Source organism: Loxodonta africana, unplaced genomic scaffold (genome assembly GCF_030014295.1).
Source record: "Loxodonta africana isolate mLoxAfr1 unplaced genomic scaffold, mLoxAfr1.hap2 scaffold_225, whole genome shotgun sequence".
Lineage (NCBI taxonomy): Eukaryota > Metazoa > Chordata > Mammalia > Proboscidea > Elephantidae > Loxodonta > Loxodonta africana.
The window spans coordinates 160,903-182,765 of NW_026974960.1; positions in this window are offsets into that span (position 1 = coordinate 160,903).

Genomic DNA, 21,863 nt, shown 5'->3' on the forward strand with positions numbered 1-21,863 from the left:
CAATTCCGGTCCAAATCCTAACGGCATTCTTGATGAGATGGAGAAACAAATCACCAACTTCATATGGAAGGGAAAGAAGCCCCAGATAAATAAGGTATTACTGAAAAATAAAAACAAAGTGGGAGGCCTTACTTTCCCTGATTTTAGAATTTTTTTTTTTTTTTTTTTTATACCACCACAGTAGTCAAAACAGCCTGGTACTGGGACAACAACAGATACATGGACCAATGGAACAGAATTGAGAATCCAGATATAAATCCATCCACATATGAGCAGTTGATTTTTGACAAAGGCCCCAAAACAGTTAAATGGGGGGAGAAGACAGTTTTTTTTAACAAATAGTGCTGGCATAACTGGATATCCATCTGCAAAAAAGTGAAACAAGACCCATACCTCACTCCATGCAAAAAAATGAGCTCAAAATGTATCAAACACCTAAATATAAAATCTAAAAAAAAGGTAAAGATCATGGAAGAAAAAATAGGGACACTGTTCGGAGCCCTAATACATGGCATAAATAGTATAGAAAACATTATTAAAAATACAAAACAAAAACTAGATAACTGGGAGCTCCTAAAAATCAAAAACCTATGCTCATCCAAAGACTTCACCAAAAGAGTAAAAAGACTACTTACAGAATGGGAAAAAGTTTTCAACTATGACATTTCCAATCAGCACCTGATCTCTAAAATCTACATGATACTGCAAAAACTCAACTACAAAAAGACAAATAACCCAATTTAAAAATGGGCAAAAGATATGAATAGACACATCACTAAAGAAGACATTCAGGTAGCTAACAGATACATGAGGAAATGTTCACGATTATCAGCCATTAAAGACATGCAGACAGAAACTACAATGAGACTTCATCTCATTCCAACAAGGCTGGCGTTAATCCAAAAAACACAAAATAGTAAATGTTGGAGAGGCTGTGGAGAGATTGGAACACTTATACACTGCTGGTGGGAATGTAAAATGGTACAAGCACTTTGGAAATCAATTTGGGTCTTCCTTAAAAATCTAGAAATAGAACTACCATAGGATCCAGCAATCCCATTCCTTGGAATATATCCTAGAAGAATAAGAGCCTTTACACAAACAGGTATATGCACACCCATGTTTATGCAGCACTGTTTACAATAGCAAAAAGATGGAAGCAACCAAGGCGCCCTAAGAACTTGAGAAATAGTTTAAACTGAGAAGAAAACATTCTTTTGTCATTACCAGAGGGGGGAGCGAGGGAGGGCGGGAAAGGGGTTTAGATAGTAATAGGAACTATTTTAGGTGAAGGGAAAGACAGCACACAATACAGGGGAGGTCAGCACAATTGGACTAAACCAAAAGCAAAGAAGTTTCCTGAATAAACTGAATACTTCAAAGGCCAGCGTAGCAGGGGCAGGGGTCTGGGGACCATGGTTTCAGGCGACATCTAAGTCAATTGGTACAATAAAATCTATTAAGAAAACATTCTGTATCCCACTTCGAAGAGTGGCATCTGGGGTCTTAAACGCTAGCAAGCAGCCATATAAGATGCATCGATTGGTCTCAACCCACCTAGATCAAAGGAGAATGAAGAACACCAAGGACACAAGGTGATTACGAGCCCAAGAGACAGAAAGGGCCACATGAACCAGTGACTACATCATCCTGAGACCAGAAGAACTAGATGGTGCTCGGCTACCACCGATGACTGCCCTGACGGGGAATACAACAGAGAACCCCTGAGGGAGCAGGAGAGCAGTGGGATGCAGACCCCAAATTCTCATAGAAAGACCAGACTTAATGGTCTGACTGAGATTAGAAGGACCCTGGTGGTCATGGCCCCCAGACCTTCTGTTGGCCCAGGACAGGAACTTTTCCTGAAACCAACTCTTCAGACATGGATTGGACTGGAAAATAGGTTGGAGAGGGATGCTGGTGAGGAGTGAGCTTCTTGGATCAGGTGGACACTTAAGACTATGTTGGCATCTCCTGCCTGGATGGGAAATGAGAGGGTGGAGGGGGTTAGAAGCTGGTGAAATGGACACGACAAGAGAGAGTGGAGGGAGAGAGCGGGCAGTCTCATTAGGGGGATAGCAATTGGGAGTATGTAGCAAGGTGTATATAAGTTTTTGTGTGAGAGACTGATTTGATTTGTAAACTTTCACTTAAAGCACAATAAAAATTATAAAAAAAATATTTATTGAGAAATTACTGAGTGAGCTATATCGTTCCTAACAGTCTATTTTGCATGATTTCATCGAAGCAGATTCATGAAGATAATGTTATTTTTAGCTCCCACTGACTTTTGATGAAACTGGATCTTAGTAAAGTTAAGTAACTGCCCAAGGTTAAAACCTTAAAAAGATTAGACTAGGAAAATGGTCTGGTGGTCTACTTCCAATAATTAGCCAATGTAAAACTTATGGATCACAACAGAACACTGTCTCACTCACTTCCTTTGGACAAACCATTAGGAGGGATCAATCTAATGCAGGACCTCATGCTTGGGGAAATACTGGGCCAGAGAGGGTAAGGGAGACCTTTGTTGAGGCAGACTGGCACAATAGCCACTATAGTCATTGCAAATTTGTACTTGTTTAATTAATTATTTTAATACATTTTTTACTGCAGTAGAGATATTTTTAATTTTATTGAAGTTTGTAAACAGATACAGTTAAACAAAAAGTCATAGTAGTACAGTGAGATGAATTAACTCAAAGGGAAGAGAACTGAGTACAAATATCCTAGAAGAAGAAGTAGAATATTTTTTGACATCTGGGAGCTGACCTGGCACTATCAATTAGGTTTTTGTATTGCCAGGAGCTGGCCTTGATGTCTGCCTGTTGAACAGACATGGTTTTACAAAATATCAATACGGAAGATAGGAAAAAGATTCTCCAAAGGTGTCCTTGTCTCAATCCCTGGAATCTGTGAATATGTTAAGTTACATGGCAAAGGAGAATTAAGATTGTACATGGAATTAAAATTGTTAATCAGCTGACCTTAAGAAAGAGTATCCTCTGATTATAATGACATAAAATTAGAAATCAATAACAGAAACAGCAAGGAAAAAAAATCAAATACGTGGAAACAGAACAACACCTGGCTTAAAAACTACTGGATTATAGAAGAAATCAAGGATGGAAAAAATAAATTCATAGAATTAAATGAAGAATGAAAACATGTCTTACCAGAACCTTTGGAAAACAGCAAAAGCAATGCTTAGAGGTCAATTTACAACAATAAATGCACACATTCAAAAAGAAGAAAGTGCCAAAATCAAAACATTAACCCTACAACTTGAACAAATAGAGAGAAACAAAAGTAGCCCTCAGGCACCAGAAGAAAGGAAATAATAAAGGTTAGAGCAGTAATGAATGAGATAGAGAATAAGAAAACAATTGAAAGAGTAGACAATACTAAAAGACGTTTTTTTGAAAAGATCAACAGAATCAATAAACCATTGGTCAAATTGACAAAAGAAAAAACAGGAGAGGAAGCAAATAACCTAAATAAGAAATGGAATGGGTGATATCATAACAGGCCCAATGGAAATAAAAAGGATCATAACAGAATACTATGAAAAATTGTACTCTAACAAATTTGAAAATCTAGAAGAAATGGACAAATTTCTAGGAACACACTACTTACCTAAACTAACACAAATTGAGGTAGAAAAATTAAATAAACCCACAACAAAAGAAGAGATTGAAGAGATAATTAAAAAAATAAAAACCACCACCAACAAAAAAGCCCTGGCCCAGACGGCTTCACTGGAGAATTCTACCAAACTTTCAGGGAAGAGTTAACATCATTACTACCAAAGGCATTTCAGGCATAGAAAAGGATGAAATACTCGCAAACTCATTCTATGAAGCCAGCATAACCATGATAGAAAAGTCAGGTAAAGATCCACAAAAAAAAGAAAATTACAGACCAATATCCCTCATGAATATAGACCCAAAAATCCTCAACAAAATTCTAGCCAATAGAATTCAACAACATATCAAAAAATAATTCACCATGACCACGGTGGATTCATACCAGGTATGCAGGGATGGTTCAACATTAGAAAAACAATAATGTAATCCATCACATAAATAAAACAAAAGACAAGAACCACATGATCTTATCAACTGATGCAGAAAAGGTATTTTAAAAAGTCCAAAACCCATTCTTGATAAAAACTCTCAGTGAAATAGGAATAGAAGGAAAATTCCTGGACATAATAAAGGCCATTTATACAAAGCCAACAACCAACATCATCCTAAATGAAGAGTCTTAAAGCATTCCCCTTGAGAAGGGGAACCAGACATGGATGCCCTTTGTCACCGCTCATATTCAACATTGTACTGGAGGCCCTAGCCAGATCAATAAGGCAAGAAAAAGAAATAGAGTGCATCCAAATTGGTAATGAAGAAGTAAAAGTATCCCTATTTGCAGATGATATGGTTTTATACATGGAAAACCCCCCAAAATCCACAAGAAAACTACCACAACTAAAATAGAAGATTTTGCAAAATATCAGGATATAAGATAAACATACATAAGTCAGTCAGATTCCTCTGCACCAGAAGAGAGAACTTCCAAGAGGAAATCACCAAATCAATACCATTATAATAGCCCCCAAGAAGATAAAGTATTTAGGAATAAGTTTAAACAGAGATGTAAAAAACCTACACAAAGAAAACTACAAGACACTATTACAAGAAATCAAAAGAGACCTAAATAAGTGGAAAAACATACCATGCTGATAGACAGGAAGACTCAACATTATGAAAATGTCAGTTCTTCCCAAAGTGATCTACAGATACAATGCAATCTCAATCCAAATTCCAATGACAACTTTTAGCATGTTGGAGAAACAAATCACAAACTTCATATGGAAAAGGAAGAAGCCCCAAATAAGTAAAGAATTACTGAAGAAGAACAAAGTGGGAGGCCTCACACTACCTGATGTTAGAACCTGTTATACCACCATGATAGTCAAAACAGCCTGGTACTGGTACAACAGACACATAGATCAATATAACAAAATTGAGAACCCAGACGTAAATCCATGCACCTATGAGCAGCTGATAGTTGACAAAGGCCCAAAGTCCATTAAATGGGGGAAAAGACAGTCTTTTTAACAAGTGGTGCTGGCGTAATTGGATATCTGTCTGCAAAAAAATGAAACAGGACCCATACCTCACATCATGCACAGAAACTAACTCAAAATGATCAAAGACCTAAATATAAAATCTAAAATGATAAAGATCACGGAAGAAAAAATAGGGACAATGCTAGGAGGCCTGATACACGACATAAACAGGATACAAACCATAACCAACAATGCAGAAACATCAGAAACTAGATAACTGGGGTCTGCTAAAAGTCAGTTATGCTCATGAAAAGAGTAAAAACAGAACCTACAGATTGGGAAGAAATTTTTAACTATGACATAGCTGGGAAGGGTCTAATCATTAAAATCTACAAAGTACAGCAACACCTCAACTACAAAAAGACAAATAAAAAAAATTAAAAATGAGCAAAGCATATGAACAGACACTGCACCAAAAAAGATATTCAGGTGGCTAATGTACATATGAGGAAATGCTCATGATCATTAGCCACCAGAGAAATGCAAATTAAAACAACAAAGAGATGTCTTATCACCCCAATAACACTGGCGCTAATCCAAAAAAAGGAAACCCTGGTGGTGTAGTGGTTAAATGCTGTTAACCAAAAGGTCGGCAGTTGGAATCCACCAGGTGCTCCTTGGAAACTCCACAAGGCAGTTCTACTCTGTCCTATAGGGTCTCTATGAGTCAGAAATGACTCGATGGCGATGGGTTTGGTTAATCCATAAAACACAAAATAAAAATGTTGGAGAGGTTGTGGAGAGATTGGACTCTCATGCACTGCTGGTGAGAATGTAAAATGATACAATCACTTTGGAAAACAATCTGGTGCTTCCTTAAAAAGCTAGAAGTAGAAATACCATAAGATCCAGCAATCCCACTCATAGGAATATACCCAAGAGAAGTAAGAGCAGTCGCAGGAATAGACATATGCATACCATGTTCATGGGAGCACCATTCACAACAGCAAAAAGTTGTAAACAACCTAAATGCTCATCAACAGACGAATGGGAAACAAATTACGGTACAGACACACAGTGCGGCCTACTGACGGAGCCCACTTCTACTCCGACACCCAACCGGTCACTGTGAGTTGCGTTTGATTCTACTGCAACTGGTGGTGTTTTTTGTTTTATATGAAGATATAGCTGTAGCTATGTTGTTGTTGATGTCTTGTGCCGAATGTTGTTGTTGAGAGCAGTTGCTATTTAGTTGGCTTCTACTCAAAGTAACCTAATATATAAGAGAAAGAAAATTTCCCTGGTCCCATGCCATCCTAATGATTGTTGGTATGTTTGAGTCCATTGTTGTTGTTATTGGGTCAATCCATCTTTTTGAGGGTTTTCCTTTATTTTTGTGATCTTCTACTTCACCTAACAGGACTTCTTTTCCTAGTGATCGGTCTTTCCAGATAATGTGTCCAAAGTAAGTAAGATGAAGTCTTGCCATCCTCATTCCTAAGGAACATTTCACTGTTTTATTGTAAGACTGATTTTTTTGTTCTTTTGTTAATCCATGGTACATTCAATATTCTTCACCAACACCACACTTCCACGCATCAGTACTTCTCCTGCCTTCTTTTTTCATTGTCCAGTTTTCACATTCACAGAGGTGAACAAAAAGACCACAGTGTTGAATAGAAGTAGGGAAAAGAGATATCCTTGCCGTGTTCCTGATTTTATGGCAAAATCTTTCAGTCTTTCACCATTGAGTATAATGTTAATTGTTGGTTTTTCACAACTGTCCTTTATCATTTTAAGGAAGTGTACTGAGGTGAAGGAAATTCAGAACTATATGACAGTATTGCACAACAAGCTATTTAATGGGGCCAACACATTGAAAGTCACATGCAAGGGGGTGGTCCCTGTAGCAGAAGGTCTTCCAGAGGCTAGAGTCACAGGTAGCATCAGAAGGAGAAGAGAGCAAGAAAGCTCCCAGGGGTGAGAAGCGATATCCTCCTGCAGCCAGGCGATAAGTCTCTGGGTCAGAGAGCTCTAAAAGCAGCAGCATCTTAGGGTCTTTATAACTACAGGAATTTATCTTTTTTTTTTTTTTTTTTAGGACTAGCAGAAGTTGAGTCCAGTTTTGCAGGGTATGTAAAACAGGCAGGTCCTAAGTGGCTAAAAATCTGCTTATTTGGGCTATTTTTAAATCAGTTGGACATGTACAAGTTTGAGTTTCATGCCAGTTTTTTTTTTTTTTTTCCATATAATACACCTCGGCTTACTTGAAGAAGTAAATAACTTGGGGCTAATACACAGAGGCCATTTTTGACTCTCACATAATAGGAAGTTCGCTTTTATTCCTGATTTTTGAGTGTTTTTTTGTTAAACGCTTTTTTCTGCATCAGTTGATAGATCATCCCCCTCTCCCTACGTTCTATTAATGTGTTGCATTACACTGATTGACTTTTATATATGCTGCACTTGTGGGACAAAGCACACAGGGTTATGGCATATGGTCCTTTTAATATGCTGCTGGATTGGAGTTTTACTATTTTGTTGAGGATTTCCATAGATATTTCTATGCAGTATTTTTTTCTGATGGCTTTGTCTGGCTAAATATCAGGATGCTGATAGCATCATGGATTGAGTTACAAATTATTCCTTCCTTTTAGTTTTTGGAAAAGTTTGAGAAAGATTGATGGTAATTTCTATTTGATGCCTTCTTTATAATTTCTTTGTCATTATTGATATTCTCTATTCGTTGAGACATTCTCCTGTTTTCCTTTAGGTCTTTGACCACGTTTAACACAGTAGATTTAAACGATTTGCCTAGCAATTCTATGTCATTGGTTCTTCAGGGACTGCTTTCACCGATTTTTTTTTTTTTCCTGTGAATTGGTTGTACTTCCTGTTTCTTGGCATGCCTAGTATTTTTACCAAACACTGGGCTTTGTGAATTTTATGTTTTAACTCTGAAAAGCAGATTCTCCAGCCTACCTAGTGCTTGCTGTTATTGTTGAGGGCTGCGGTCATCTGTTTAGTGACATTTCCAAACTATTTATTTGTTTGTATGTATTTATTATTTTTCATAGACTGTTTTCTTTGCCATGTGTGGTCACTGAAGTCTATCTTCAGTTATTTTAGTGGTCAACCAGTGACCTGATAGAGACCTTTTTTGGAGTCAAAAAGAGAAGAAAAAGAAAACTAAAAACCCTTTCCTGGGCATTGAAGATTGACTCTGAATTAGGTACTCTTTCAATGCTTAGCCAGGCCACCTACAACTGGGCCTTAGTCTACACCTCCGTTTGTGCAGAGCCCAAAGATCTGCCAGAGGCTCAAACCTAGGGTCCTCTCAGGTCTTGTCTGAGCATGCATTCAACCTGGGTATGTACACTGGATCTCTGATCCTTCAGTACATTCAGTATCTCTACAAACAGTTTATTCTCCCATGCATCTGCCTCGTCAGCCTCTTCTTTTCCAGGCTATCAGGTTTGTCTGCTTCTTTCCCTGTTCTCCATTCCTTACCTAAGCTGGTTATGGCACTATATGTCTTTAAGGCTTTTCACAGACAGACACCACCTGGTAGCCACTTATGTCTGAGAGGAGTAAAGCCAAGGCCTATCTCAGAGCAAGTATCTCTGGAACTACCAGATTGGTCAAAATAAACAACAACAACATTTTTAGAAAAAACATCTGTCTTGTCCACACCCTGGCACCAGCAAGCCACACCAGGAATGTGGGCTGCTGTCTTCATGGCAGCTGCCAAGTGGAGAATGGGGGATACTAGGTGAATAAACAAAAATGCCACAATTTTTCATCAAAATTCAACAGCATCTTTTCTCATGAAGCACTTAATGTTTATTCTGTCAGGTTTTTTTCCCACTTATTCATTGCTTCAGGGAAACCCTGGTGGCCTAGTGGTTAAGTGCTACAGCTGCTAACCAAAGGGTCGGCAGTTCGAAGCCTCCAGGCGCTCCTTGGAAACTCTGTGGGGCAGTTCTACTCTGTTCTATAGGGTCTCTATGAGTGGGAGTTGACTCGATGGCATTGGGTTTGGTTTTTGGTTTTTTTCATTGCTTCAGTGGAGGGAACGAATCCTATACCTTCTTAACACACCGTTTTCTGTAACATCCCCTCTCCTGATGTTTTTAAGTGGCCTTTCTCTTATTTCAGAAACACTGGTGGCATAGTGGTTAAATGCTATGGCTGCTAACCAAGAGGTCAGCAGTTCGAATCCACCAGACGCTCCTCGGAAACTCTATAGTGCAGCTCTACTCTGTCCTATAGGGTCGCTATGAGTCACAATCGACTTGACGGGAGTGGGTTTGGTTTTCTGGTTTTCTCTTATTTCAGTATTTGGTTGGTTGCTGTAAATATTTTAAAACTTTCTAAATTTCTAAAAAAGTTGATTCTAACACTTTTTGCTTTGTCGTTTTTCTGTGCAGGAACAGGCCCTCCACAGAAGCTATCTGAGGCTATCAACTTGGTCATTTTCACTGACATTATCCACATCTCATTTTTTTAAAATATACACGGATATACAATTGATCCAACAACTTTCACTGAAATGTGTATCCTTTTATCACTCCCCATACAAGCACCTGACATATGTGACTCATCATTGTACACATATGTGTGCATCTGAATTATGTATTCTCTTCCATTGGTCTATAATTATATCAATACAATTTTTTAATATCACATAGAATGATGCATCTCATTTTATTATTTTTAAAATTCCCTTTGAGCTATCACTGTTTTTTGCATCATTTTATATAAATTCTATAGCCAACTTGTAAATTAAACACACACACATGCACACACTGATGGGATTCTAATGGGGATTATATTGAATTTATGTAATAATTGAAATGATTTATTTTTTCATTGTTCAGTATAATTCATGGATAATGCACTTAAATATAATGGTTTCATTACAAGTAAGTATGGGTAGCAGCTAGGGGGAGGCATGAGGAATCTTCTCAAGTGCTAATAATATGTTACTACTTTCATATAGGTTTGTTCAATTTGCGATAATCTATCTGATTAGTTGTGAATGTACTGTATATGGATTTCTTTATTCTGTATAACTTACACAAATCATCCTTCAAATTGCTATTTACTTAAAAAAAGTTTGTTAGCTATAGCTATTGAAGTTTAGGCATCGTGTTTAGTCAGGTTTAGGCTCTATTGGAACTCAAAAGCATGAAAATGGTCAAAAATACTACAAAAATTAATCACAATAATAAAAGATCAAGGATGTATAAAACTCTAAGGCCAAGATCAAGAAGCTGGGGTGGAGATTACCTGAAACTTGAAGCTAGCAACTGGACATGCAACCATATACTTCACTGACTGATGTGGTCTGCAGATGTGAACTTTCATGCAATCTGTGTGAAAAATATTTAAATATGTTAAAATTCATTAAATTTGAATGTACATTTATTAAAATATGGATTTATTATTTTCATTTTTGATAGTAAGTATAAATTAGAATTTCAAACTTTATGTAAAACACAAATGGTTTACACACTTAGGTAATTTCACCACCAATTCCATTCGTAGATATATACAAAATACAAACTCTTGTTTATGGGAGACAGGAGACAAATGCAACAATGTTTATAAGTGCATTGTATATAATAGTAGACAACTAGAAATAAAACAAGCATCTATCAGCAACAACACCAACAACAAAAAATGGATAAATGTGTAGTATAGTCTTAAAATAGAATGCCATTCAATAATAAAATAGAATGGGCTGTCATTTCATTCAACCTGGAGCGTTAGTAATGTCAACCGAAAAAACAATTTTCAAAAAGATTATCTACAACTTAAGGCCCCTTTATTAAGTTCTACAGCATCTAAAAATATTTTCTAATACCCTATGAATTCTATATTATAATTATAGCAAGAGAATTAAAAAACCAAAAATTCAGAATGATGGTGGAGGTATAGGAGGATATGAGGAGTCCCTGGATAGTGCGAACAGTTAACATAGTCACTGCTAACTGAAACCTTGGTGGTTCGAGTCTACCCAGAGGTATAGGAGGATATGAAGAGTCCCTGGATGGTGCGAACAGTTAACACAGTCACTGCTAACTGAAAGCTTGGTGGTTCGAGTCTACCCAGAGGCACCTCAGGAGAACGGATTGGTGATCCACATTAGAAAAATAAGCCGTTGAAAACCCTACCAAGAACAGTTCTACTCTGACACATATGGGGTCGCCAAGAGTTGGAGGAGCACTAAAGATAAATTTACTATTTTAGTTGTTGGGTTGGGTGGTGAACTTACAGGTATACATTCTATTATAAACAAACTGACCGAAGTAAGGCATTCATAGACCAATAAACACATTTTGTCTTGAACCAGAAATGAGTGTTCCTAAAGGCCATTACATATAATTATTATTAAAATTATTGACAATGGATCCAAAAAAATCTTGTCAGTGAATCTCTAAAATATTTCACAGAAATATACACTTTCTTCCAATACCATTGTTCATGCACTGATGGCACACTGGTTGTATTTTGCTCTCATGGTTTATATTCCACTTTATATTTAGCAGCAAGTAGTTTAGCAACCCACTGCATTATTTATTATCAACACTCAGACTCTAAGAAGTTTTCATATATTACTGATTGGAAAATAAATGATTAAATCCACTTTGGATAACGCTAAAAAAAAAATTTTTTTTTTTTTTTATTAGAGCTAAACATGTGCCTAATTTATGACTAAGCAATTTCAATTTAGGTATATGTACAAGAGAATTGAGTTCACGTGTTCTCAAAAAACACTTGTACAGGAAGCTTTATGGTAGTTTTATTCATTATAGTCAAACATTTCTGACATCAGAATGGAAATAATTATTCTAAGCCATATGATGGAATTCAGCTTTGTAATAAAAATGATGGAGACACTCAAAAATATGGTTGAACCTTTTAAACATGTTTAGGAAAAGAAGCCAGACATCAAAGAGAACTTATTTTCTGATTTAAAAGTTTCGACTCAATGGTGATGAGAAATAAGAGCTTCTATTTAATGGCGATAGAAGCCAGAATAATGATTGTAATTGTGGGCCTAAGGCATTAACATGAAAGTAGCATAAGAGATGACGAATGATGAAATGCTCCACCTGTGGTTTCCCTCAAGCTGTAATGATGACAGTTCCACACTTCCAGTTGTTAATTTCAAGTTTTAGCCCAATTCTGAAAGCTTCTTATTTCATAGTATTTCCCATCCCATGTGTCCACAAAACTCAAATGTCTGCTTTCTCCCAGTCTCCTGAATCTGCCCAGTCTTTGCCTCTCCACTAATATCACCTTGGTCCAAGGTAATATCTTGTCACAGCTGGACTACTGCAATGGCTTTCTCCTGCCCACATCAGTTCTCTACCACAACTCTGCAAAGGTAGCCCATTGTTTTAGGTTCAAAGCCACAATCCTCACATTGATCTAATTTACACTGTAAGACCCGGCCCCAAAACTTATACTTATTTCCTGTGTCTCACCAATTTACTCCTTGATCTTTTGTGACTACGCTGGGCATGTCCCCACCTCAGGGAGTTCTCACTTGTTCTTTGCTCTTCCCAGAACATTTATCCACAAATATCCACTTGTCTCTCTTCCTCGACTCCTTTTAGTTTTTGACAAAAGTCATATTCTTGATTCTCCCTTCTCTGACTATTTGACTTAATATTGCAAATATCCTCTGTTTTCCTGATTCCAATTTTCCACTTAGTTCTTCTTCATGGTGATTAATACTTTTTGGTATACTCTGAAATTTACCCAAACCCAGTGCTGTCGAGTTGATTCCGACTCATATAAGGTCGCTTTACCAGTTAATTTTATATACTGTCTTTCTCCCCACGATAAAATGTAAACTTCATGAGAGCAGAGACTTATGTCAGTTTTTTCTTGTTTAATCCCATTTCACCAGTGCCTATAACAGTGTCACATACAGAGTTAAAGCATTAAAGCCCTTGTTCAATAAATGAATAAATAAATAAATAAGTGGATGTATGCATTTTGCTCTATATTATAGTTTGGTCATCATATGTATTTTCCTGATATTATGTATTGTATGGTAAATTATATTTCATGTGCATTTTATTTCAGAATATTAAAAAGGTACTAAAAATTTGTTATGACACGGGAGCATTGTGTTGACAGGGATTAAATCTATTGCTTTAGAAGATAAAGTTGAAAATGGCAACCATTCTCTTGCTTTTACACCTCAAATCCACCCAGTTCCAATAACAAAGCTTTAGTTATTTCTGAGAAGTGTAGAAACCAAGGCATTGTTACATTTATTTATTTTGTAAACATTTCTTTGAGCTTACTTCTCTCTAGACAGTAGGCTAATCAAATCATGTTGTTCAGTCTCAAACTATAAAGGGTTCCTAAAGTCATATTTTCTGTACAAATGTCTATTTTCCCAGCACTCTTCTCATGGCCCCCATGACCTCCTTATTCCTCAGACTGTAGATAAATGGGTTCAGAAGAGGTGTAATGATACTGTAAAACACCGCCACCACTTTATCTTCCTCAGGGTAATGCAAGGAATGTGGCCTTGTATAGGTGGAGAGAGTAGTCCCATAGAATAGGCTTGCCACAATCAGATGAGAGGAACACGTGGAGATGGCTTTTGTCTGCCCTTTACCTGAGCTCATCTGGTACACCACAATAAGCACCTGGGCATAGGAAGCCAGAATGGCCATGAATGGTAGTAACAGAATGACAAGGCCACTAAAGAGGACAGTATACTCATACTGGGAGGTGTCCTGACACACCAAAGGCATTAGAGATGGAACTTCACAGAAAAAGTGGTTAATGATCTGAGATGTACAGAATGGAAGTTGAAATACATACAGTGTATGTATTAAAGCATTGATAGAACTACTGGCCCATGCACATGTGACCATGGACAAACAGATCGTCTTGCTCATGAGCACAGGATAATGTGAAGGGTGACAGATCGCTACGTGTCTATCATAAGACATGAAACCAAGAAGAGCTTCAGTTCCACCAAGAGTCAAAAACAGAAAGGTTTGAATCTCACAACCGAAAAAAGTAATGGTCTTACTATTTGACAGGAAGTTTGCTGCCATCTTGGGTACCGTGGTGGAGATGTACACCATGTCAATGAAGGAGAGCTGACTGAGGAGGAAGTACATGCGAGTGTGGAGCAGAGTGTCCAATCAGATGAGGTGGATCAGTATGATATTTCCCATCAAATCCACTGAGAAGATGACAGTAATGGCAACAAAGAATATCTTGTTCATTTGGCCATATTGGAAAAGGCCAAGAAGTATAAACTCTGCTCCAAAAGTTTGATTTTCTGTCTTCATGGCTTAAATCAAAACAAAGCAGACCATATCTGAAAATTCCATTAACAACATTGATTGACCTTTGAGAGAAAACAAAATGATTATTAAATGCAGTAGGATTCCCTTAAACAGCTTAGGTGACTATGTCTCTCCCTGTTTTTATATAGGAAACCCTGGTAGTGTAGTAGTTAAGTGCTATGGCTGCTAACCAAAAGGTCAGCAGTTTGAATCCTCCAGGCACTCCTTGGAAACTCTATGGGGCAGTTCTTCCCTGTCCTATAGGGTACTATGAGTCAGAATCAATTCAACAGCAACGGGTTTGGTTTTGGGTTTTTATGCACTGAATCTGTGTCTATTGAGCAATGGGCATTTTGAAAAATAAAATAAAAATAACATTTCTTTAAAATTGATCACAGAATAAAAATATAATATGGGGATAAAACATTTAGATGATTTGCCAACGTGAGTTATTACTCCCCTTGTAAATATCTTCATGATGATAGACTAGAGACATGTTCACATGTTGTGAAAAATCTTTCACTCAATTCCTTCATATATATAGTTTAGAATTGCACTGTTGGTTAAACTTGGTATAATATTCTTTAAAAAAAACTTCTCGACTCCATTTTTCAATTTTGAATTTGTATTGGTTATACATTGTAATAAAAATTATATTAACATTTGTGGGTCAGGAATATTTTAGCTTTTCTAAATGAATTGGTGGTTATGTAGATAACATCTGTAAGTGTAAATAGGAATTCATTGACAAAGCCCTCCAAAAAAAAAAAGATCGATCGATCTACCTACCTACCTACCTATCATCTACCTACCTATCTACCTACCTGTCTACCCACCTACCTACCCACCTACCTACCTACCTATCATCTATCTATCTACCTACCTGTCTATCTATCTATCATCTATCTTTCTTTCATCTATCTATCTATCATCTATCATCTATCTGTCTACCTACCTAAAACCTATCTACCTATTATCTATCTATCATCTATCTATCTATCATCTATCTGTCTTTCTTTCATCTATCTATCTATCATCTGTCTATCTATCTATCACCTATCTATCTATCTGTCTGTCTATCTATCTATATGCCAGACCTAAGGGATGGTTGGAGAATGAATCATTAAAATAGAAGTTAACAATTATTCATCTAAATTTAACTCAAGAAGCATGTCAAGAATGGCATTTTTAATTTTACTTAGTCCTGTTATATTAATTGGGGAAATTTACATTTAAACTGCACTTGGAAGAAGTGGCAATTAGTAAAAGTTTATCCACTTGCTCCTCAATTGGGATATGAAATCAAAAGACTACTGATGGCTTTTTTAAAATTCAAAAGTTTTGGATAATTCTTATTGCAGAACAACGTTAAGAAATAGAAAATATTTTCAATTAAAAACTAGCCAACTTTAATATAAAACCCCTTGTTGTTGAGTTGATTCCAATTCACAAAGACCCTATAGGACAGAGTAAAATTGCTCCATAGGGTTTCCAAGGAGTGTCTGGTAGGCTCGAACTACCAACCCTGTGGTTAGCAGCAAAGCACAAAATTAACTGACAATAACAATTGTTGATTATACACGTGCAAATACTAATACAATTCTGGCATATAAAATTCAATGACTCTAAAAAGACCATACTTAATGGTCTGACTGAGACTAGAGGAATCCCGGCGGTCATGGTCCCCAAACGTTCTGTTGGCACAGGACAGGAACCATCCCCGAAGACAACTCATCAGACATGAAAGGGACTGGACAGTGGGTAGGAGAGAGATGCTGATGAAGAGTGAGCTAATTATATCAGGTGGACACTTGAGACTGTGTAGGCATCTCCTGTCTGGAGGGGGAATGGGAGGATAGAGAGAGTTGGAAGCTGGCAAAATTGTCAGAAAGGAGAGACTGGAAGGGCTGACTCATTAGGGGGAGAGCAAGTGGGAGTACAGAGTAAGATGTACATAAACTTATATGTGACAGACTGACTTGATTTGTAAACGTTCACTTGAAGCTCAATAAAAGTTAATAAAAAAAAAATTCAAGGACTCATCATCAGTTGTATTTACTATTAACTTGACTATACTTGGTCCAAGATGCAGTCACATGAGCAAACCAAAATGTAAGTCTTTGTTCTGTAAATGCCTGACCTCAGAAGCCTAAATGTGAATGAACAAGTTAGTATATGAGCTCATAAACTATATCTGCTATTCATGAATTGGGAAGCTATTGTCTGAAACTTCCTATTCATGAATTGCAAATAAAGCTTATAAATTCATATGCAAATTTACTCTAGTAGAAATTTTATTTTTTACATTATCTATAGTCAACCAAGTTCGTATAAACTGAGGCATACTTTGTTTTTTTTTAACTAACAATATCATATTAGGAATTTTCATTGTGTAAATAATTTGTAGAAGTATAATAAATGTCATATGCTTTACGGAAGCATTTTAGAATGATGAGTACATGATAAAAACAGATAAGGGAACTAAAAAAATCAGCTTGGTGAGATAATGTGCATGTATTCAAAATCAGTTATGAAAGCTAGACAGTTACACATTATATATAGAAAAATATATGCATATGCATGTATGCATATATATTTCACTTGAAATAAAACAATTTATGAAATATTTTAATTCAACTGCAAAGACTCTCACCACGAATTTGTATTGCTTGAAACAGTTTACAGCCTTTCACCACTCCAGTAATATTGTTGAATATGACTACGCCTTGAGCATAATACAAAGTGGCAAGGCAAAAATAAGAAACATTTTTTTCTACCCCAGTCAAGACTACAAGTGATGCCTCCAGGACCATGCTGCCCAGTAGGGGTTGCACTGGACCTTCAAACCCTACCCTTTTCTCGCTTTACAAAGACACATCTCTCACCTTGCTCTTTTGTGATTGCTGTCCTAAGAAAATTTAAAATCAATATATGGCCAAATTAATCTCAGATAACATATCTAGATATTCAATTTTTGCAGTAATCATCCAAATGTAATGTGGATAATCTAGCCAGCCCAGAAATCGCCCAAATCAAAGGAAATGGGCATCCAAGAAAAATACTATTCACTCTACATAATTTATCAAATAAAACACATTCCTTTAAATAGTGTCCCTGAGATTAGTCATATATTGATCTTTTTGACACGAATTGTAGCGAAGTATTTAAGGTATTATAATATTTTAGGTTAAATTCAGAGTAATTAATGGCCCAAAAGAGCTATTTGAAATCTGAATGGTTGTTATTATGAACAAGACTGCTTTACCTCCAGCAGACCACGTTTTTAAAACTGAAAAACAAGCCACTGTGTTGAAAAGCATATTCTTTTTCATTAGGTATTTAGACATATAGATTATTTTACATATATAAAAATAGTTGAAAAAAAATTTTTAATTGAGATATATTGTCTTTTATAGAGATAATGTTTCAATCTCCTAGAAGATTTTTTGAAATAAATCATTAAACAGGGAGTTGGGAAATGGATCTGCAAAATTACATAGACGATTTTCCTGTCACCCCACTTGGGCACAGCATTAGAGAGGCACAGCAAGTCTGTCTTTCAAAAATTTTTCAGTTAAATTATATTATTTGTTTGTCATATATATTAAAAAGTCACAGACAAAACTGCATGTATTAGGAAAATCAAGCTACTTGACACTTGTACAGGGTGGCAGAAAAATAAATTCACAAAGAAATCCAAAACTGTGAAATCCCTAATTTGAAACACATTTTAGGAAGTGTTACCATTCTATGAACTTGCAGGATTGCTTTTTTTTTTTTTTTTTTTGCCTCAGCAAATAAGTCTTCAATCATTTACCATGAAAAAATTTAGTGGAAAAAAGAATCAAATGTTCAAACTCATTTTCTCGTCCTTATATAAGACTTTAAACCTCTCGGTGGACACAGGCTGGCTGCCTGATCAGGGTGGAATTCATACTTTGTTTCTCAGAGACCTTCTGGGAAAACTAGGCCTCTAGTCCGTGATTAAGCACATTGTACAAATTACAAGTGATATTTTATTAGTCCTGGTGTCTGCATTCCTGGGGGGAGGGAGGGAAATGAACAAAGGGTCAAGCCTCAAAATATATTTGTTCAAGTGAAAAAAAAATCAAATAATTGATATTAGCTGATTGCTTTAAAAAAATTTTTTTTTAAAGTTAACTATTTTACTTTTAAAATATGTACGTAGATTTTGACTCCGTATAGTTAGTAATCAGCTAATATACAGTTTGATTTTTTTTTCTATACAAAATATGCACGAAATACTGAGGAGTTATCTAATATAGGTGATATTATTAATGTGCTAAATTTTGCAATAATTTTATTCCCAAAATAGGAAGGTTGGCTTGGCCATGGAAGTAAGGGACTCCGATTTCTGAAAGTCCACAGATCAAATACAAATGCTGTGATCCCTAAGGGTTAAAATGCCCACGTGTAGAGTAGAATTTAGATTTTGGCATGGTGCTCAATAATGTTGTTCTATTTCGATGAGATGTATTTAATCTGGAAAAATTGAAGTGAGCTGAAATTTTGCCCAGTCAATTCCCTTACCTGATTCTATGGGATGACATGAAATAGCTGCTGTGCTCAAGAATGGGAAAAGAAAAGTGCAATAACTTAAGAAGAAACTCGATGTGGGTTAGATTTTGGGAAGAAAATACACAGGTTTATTCTCTCATGTACAGACAGGGATGTAAGTCACATCGTAGATCTTATCTTCATTTTTCTCCAATTATAATATATATGTTATTTTATAATTCATAAATTATTATTTACAATAATTATTCCTTAATTTGAAATATTTTGTCTCATTATTCTCTAAATCACCTTCCAGAGAAAACTCCAGGGGCCAAACAATCACTGAGTCAGTTTTAGGATGAAACACAGGTGTTTAGGAACCCTAATCTCAGATTTTTACTGAATGATTGAGTCCTATGAATAGTCAACATTTGCCTCACATTCAGTCACTTGTGGAAGGATTTCTAGAATATTGAAGTGATATTTGTAAGTTTTGAATACTGTGAAACTTGTACAGTTGCTGGCATTTTCTTTAAGAACAAGAGAGCAAAAATACAAATATAAAATTGATATGACTGTGGAAGAGGCCTACACAGGTGAGAGGATCTGCAGTTCAAGTTTCTTGTGTTTCAATGAAAACCTACCTCTGAAGTTAGGTTTGATACCTTTAAGTGGTGCTTGTTGTTATTGTTTTATTATTATTATCACCTGATATTGCATGAGAAAAATATTTGTGTATTATACACAGACAGTTGTCAGCTACTTTGGATGGGTATGAGAACATGAAAACCTAGAACTCTTCCTGAGGCATAAAAAGAGAAATATCTCTCAGGGGCCCATATATTAAATCAGGGAGTAAAAGTGGAGCGTGATGGTGGAAGGTAGGATGGGGGTGACTCACTCTGTCTGAATTGCAGAAGCAGGAATATATTACTTGCTCTCTTGATTCATAGATTATCTAATAATAGCATCTACCGCTAATATTGTTTATTAAAAATTAAATTAGTTAACACATGCAAACAACTTACAATGTTGTCCAGCATGCTGCAAGCCCTTAATAAATATTAGCTTAATGATGATTATTAATGATGATGGTGTTTTTACTGCCTTTTTGGATTATTATTTTACATAAACTAAGATAGATTCAAGGATGGAAGCATCTCCTCCACTGCTTTGCTCAAATGTGGACACAAATCCTTCTAAAAGCTTTCCCCATCCCAGTGTGACATGGTTCTACTAAAGTTTCAAGAGAAAAAGAAACAAAACTAGAACAAACTATCTACAGGGAGAATTACTTAAAATAAGCCCTGTACATACAGTCACTCTCTCTGATAAGGTTCAAAGACCTAAAGTTTGGTATTGAAGAAATCTGAAGTATAAGAGAGTAATCAGTAAATAAACAGAGAGAGATAAATGAATGAATGAATAAACAAATAAGCAGAGATATCAAGTTTGGTTCTCCAGAGCTCTAGTCAAAACCTGATTTTTGTGTGTTCCCCTGACATCCTACAATTTTGTTGGATTTGTATATTAAATCTAATAGTTTATTTTTGTTTTTGTTGGTTTGTTGTATGTGAGTGTGTGTATTCTCTGTTGTTGTTGTTAGGTGGTGCCAAGTTTGTTCTGACTCATAGCGACTCCTGTGTACACCAGAAGGAAACACTGCTCTGTCCTGTGCCATCCTCACAATCATTGTTATGCTTGAGCCCAGAGTATTTCTTAGGATATTCTGTATATAAGATCATGTCATTTGAATAGGAACAAATTTACTTCTTTTCAAATTTGAATGCCATTTCCTATTTTTTTTTTCCTAACTTTTCTGGCTAGTATTTATGTAATAATATGGAATAAGAGTTGTGAAGTCAAGCATCCTTGTTTTGTTCCTGATGTTAAGGAAAAACTTTCAGTTTTTCACCAATGTGAGTGATGTGAGCCGTGGGCATTTCATAACTGTCCTTAATCAGATACAAGCAGTTTCCTTACATTTCTAGTTTGTTGGGTGATTTTATTATGAAAGGGTACTGGAGTGTGTCAAATGATTTTTCTGCATCAATTAATATAATCATTTTTGTTCATTTTCTTAATTAATTGATATTTATGTTTAACCACTCCTGCATTTGTGGGATAAGTTTCACTGGGTCGTGGTGTATAGTCCTTCCAATATGCTGCCCTATTTGGTTTGCTAGTATTTTGTTGCAATTTGCTGCTGAATTTGGTTTGTTAGTATTTTATAGAAGATTTGCTTCCATATTCATAAGGTATATTGTGATTTATTTTTTTTTTTTTGTTTTGGTATCAGGGTGATAATGTCATTCTAGAATGAGTTGCTTTCTATTTTTTGGAAGAGTTTGAGAAAGATTATTGTTAATTTCTATCTGGTATCTTTTTATAATTTCTATCTCCTTACTGGCAGTCTCTATTTGTTAAGACATTATTTCACTGGTTACATTTAGTCCTTTGTACATGGTATCCATTAGCACCTTGAACATATTTAATACAGTTTATTTATATTATTTCTCTAGTAATTCCAGTATCTGAGTTGACTCAGGGATTGTTTCAAATTTATTTATTTTTTCCTGTGAATGAGCCATGTGCTCCTGTTTATTTGCATGCCTAATATTTTGTTGTTGCTGTTGCGGAAAACTGAACATTGTGAATTACAAACCATAATTATTAAAATTATTGACAATGGATTAAAACAATCATGTCAGTGATTATCTTAAATACTTCACAGAAAATGAATACTTTCTTCCAATACCATTATTCATGCACTGTTTTAGCACTGGTTGGATTTTATCGTCATGGCTTATATCCAATTTTATATTTAGTGCCAGGTAGTTTAGCAAGTCACTGCATTATTTATTATCAACAATCTTAGACTCTAAGAATTTCTCTTGTATTGCTGAATGGAATACAAATGGTTAAACCCACATTGCAATAACACA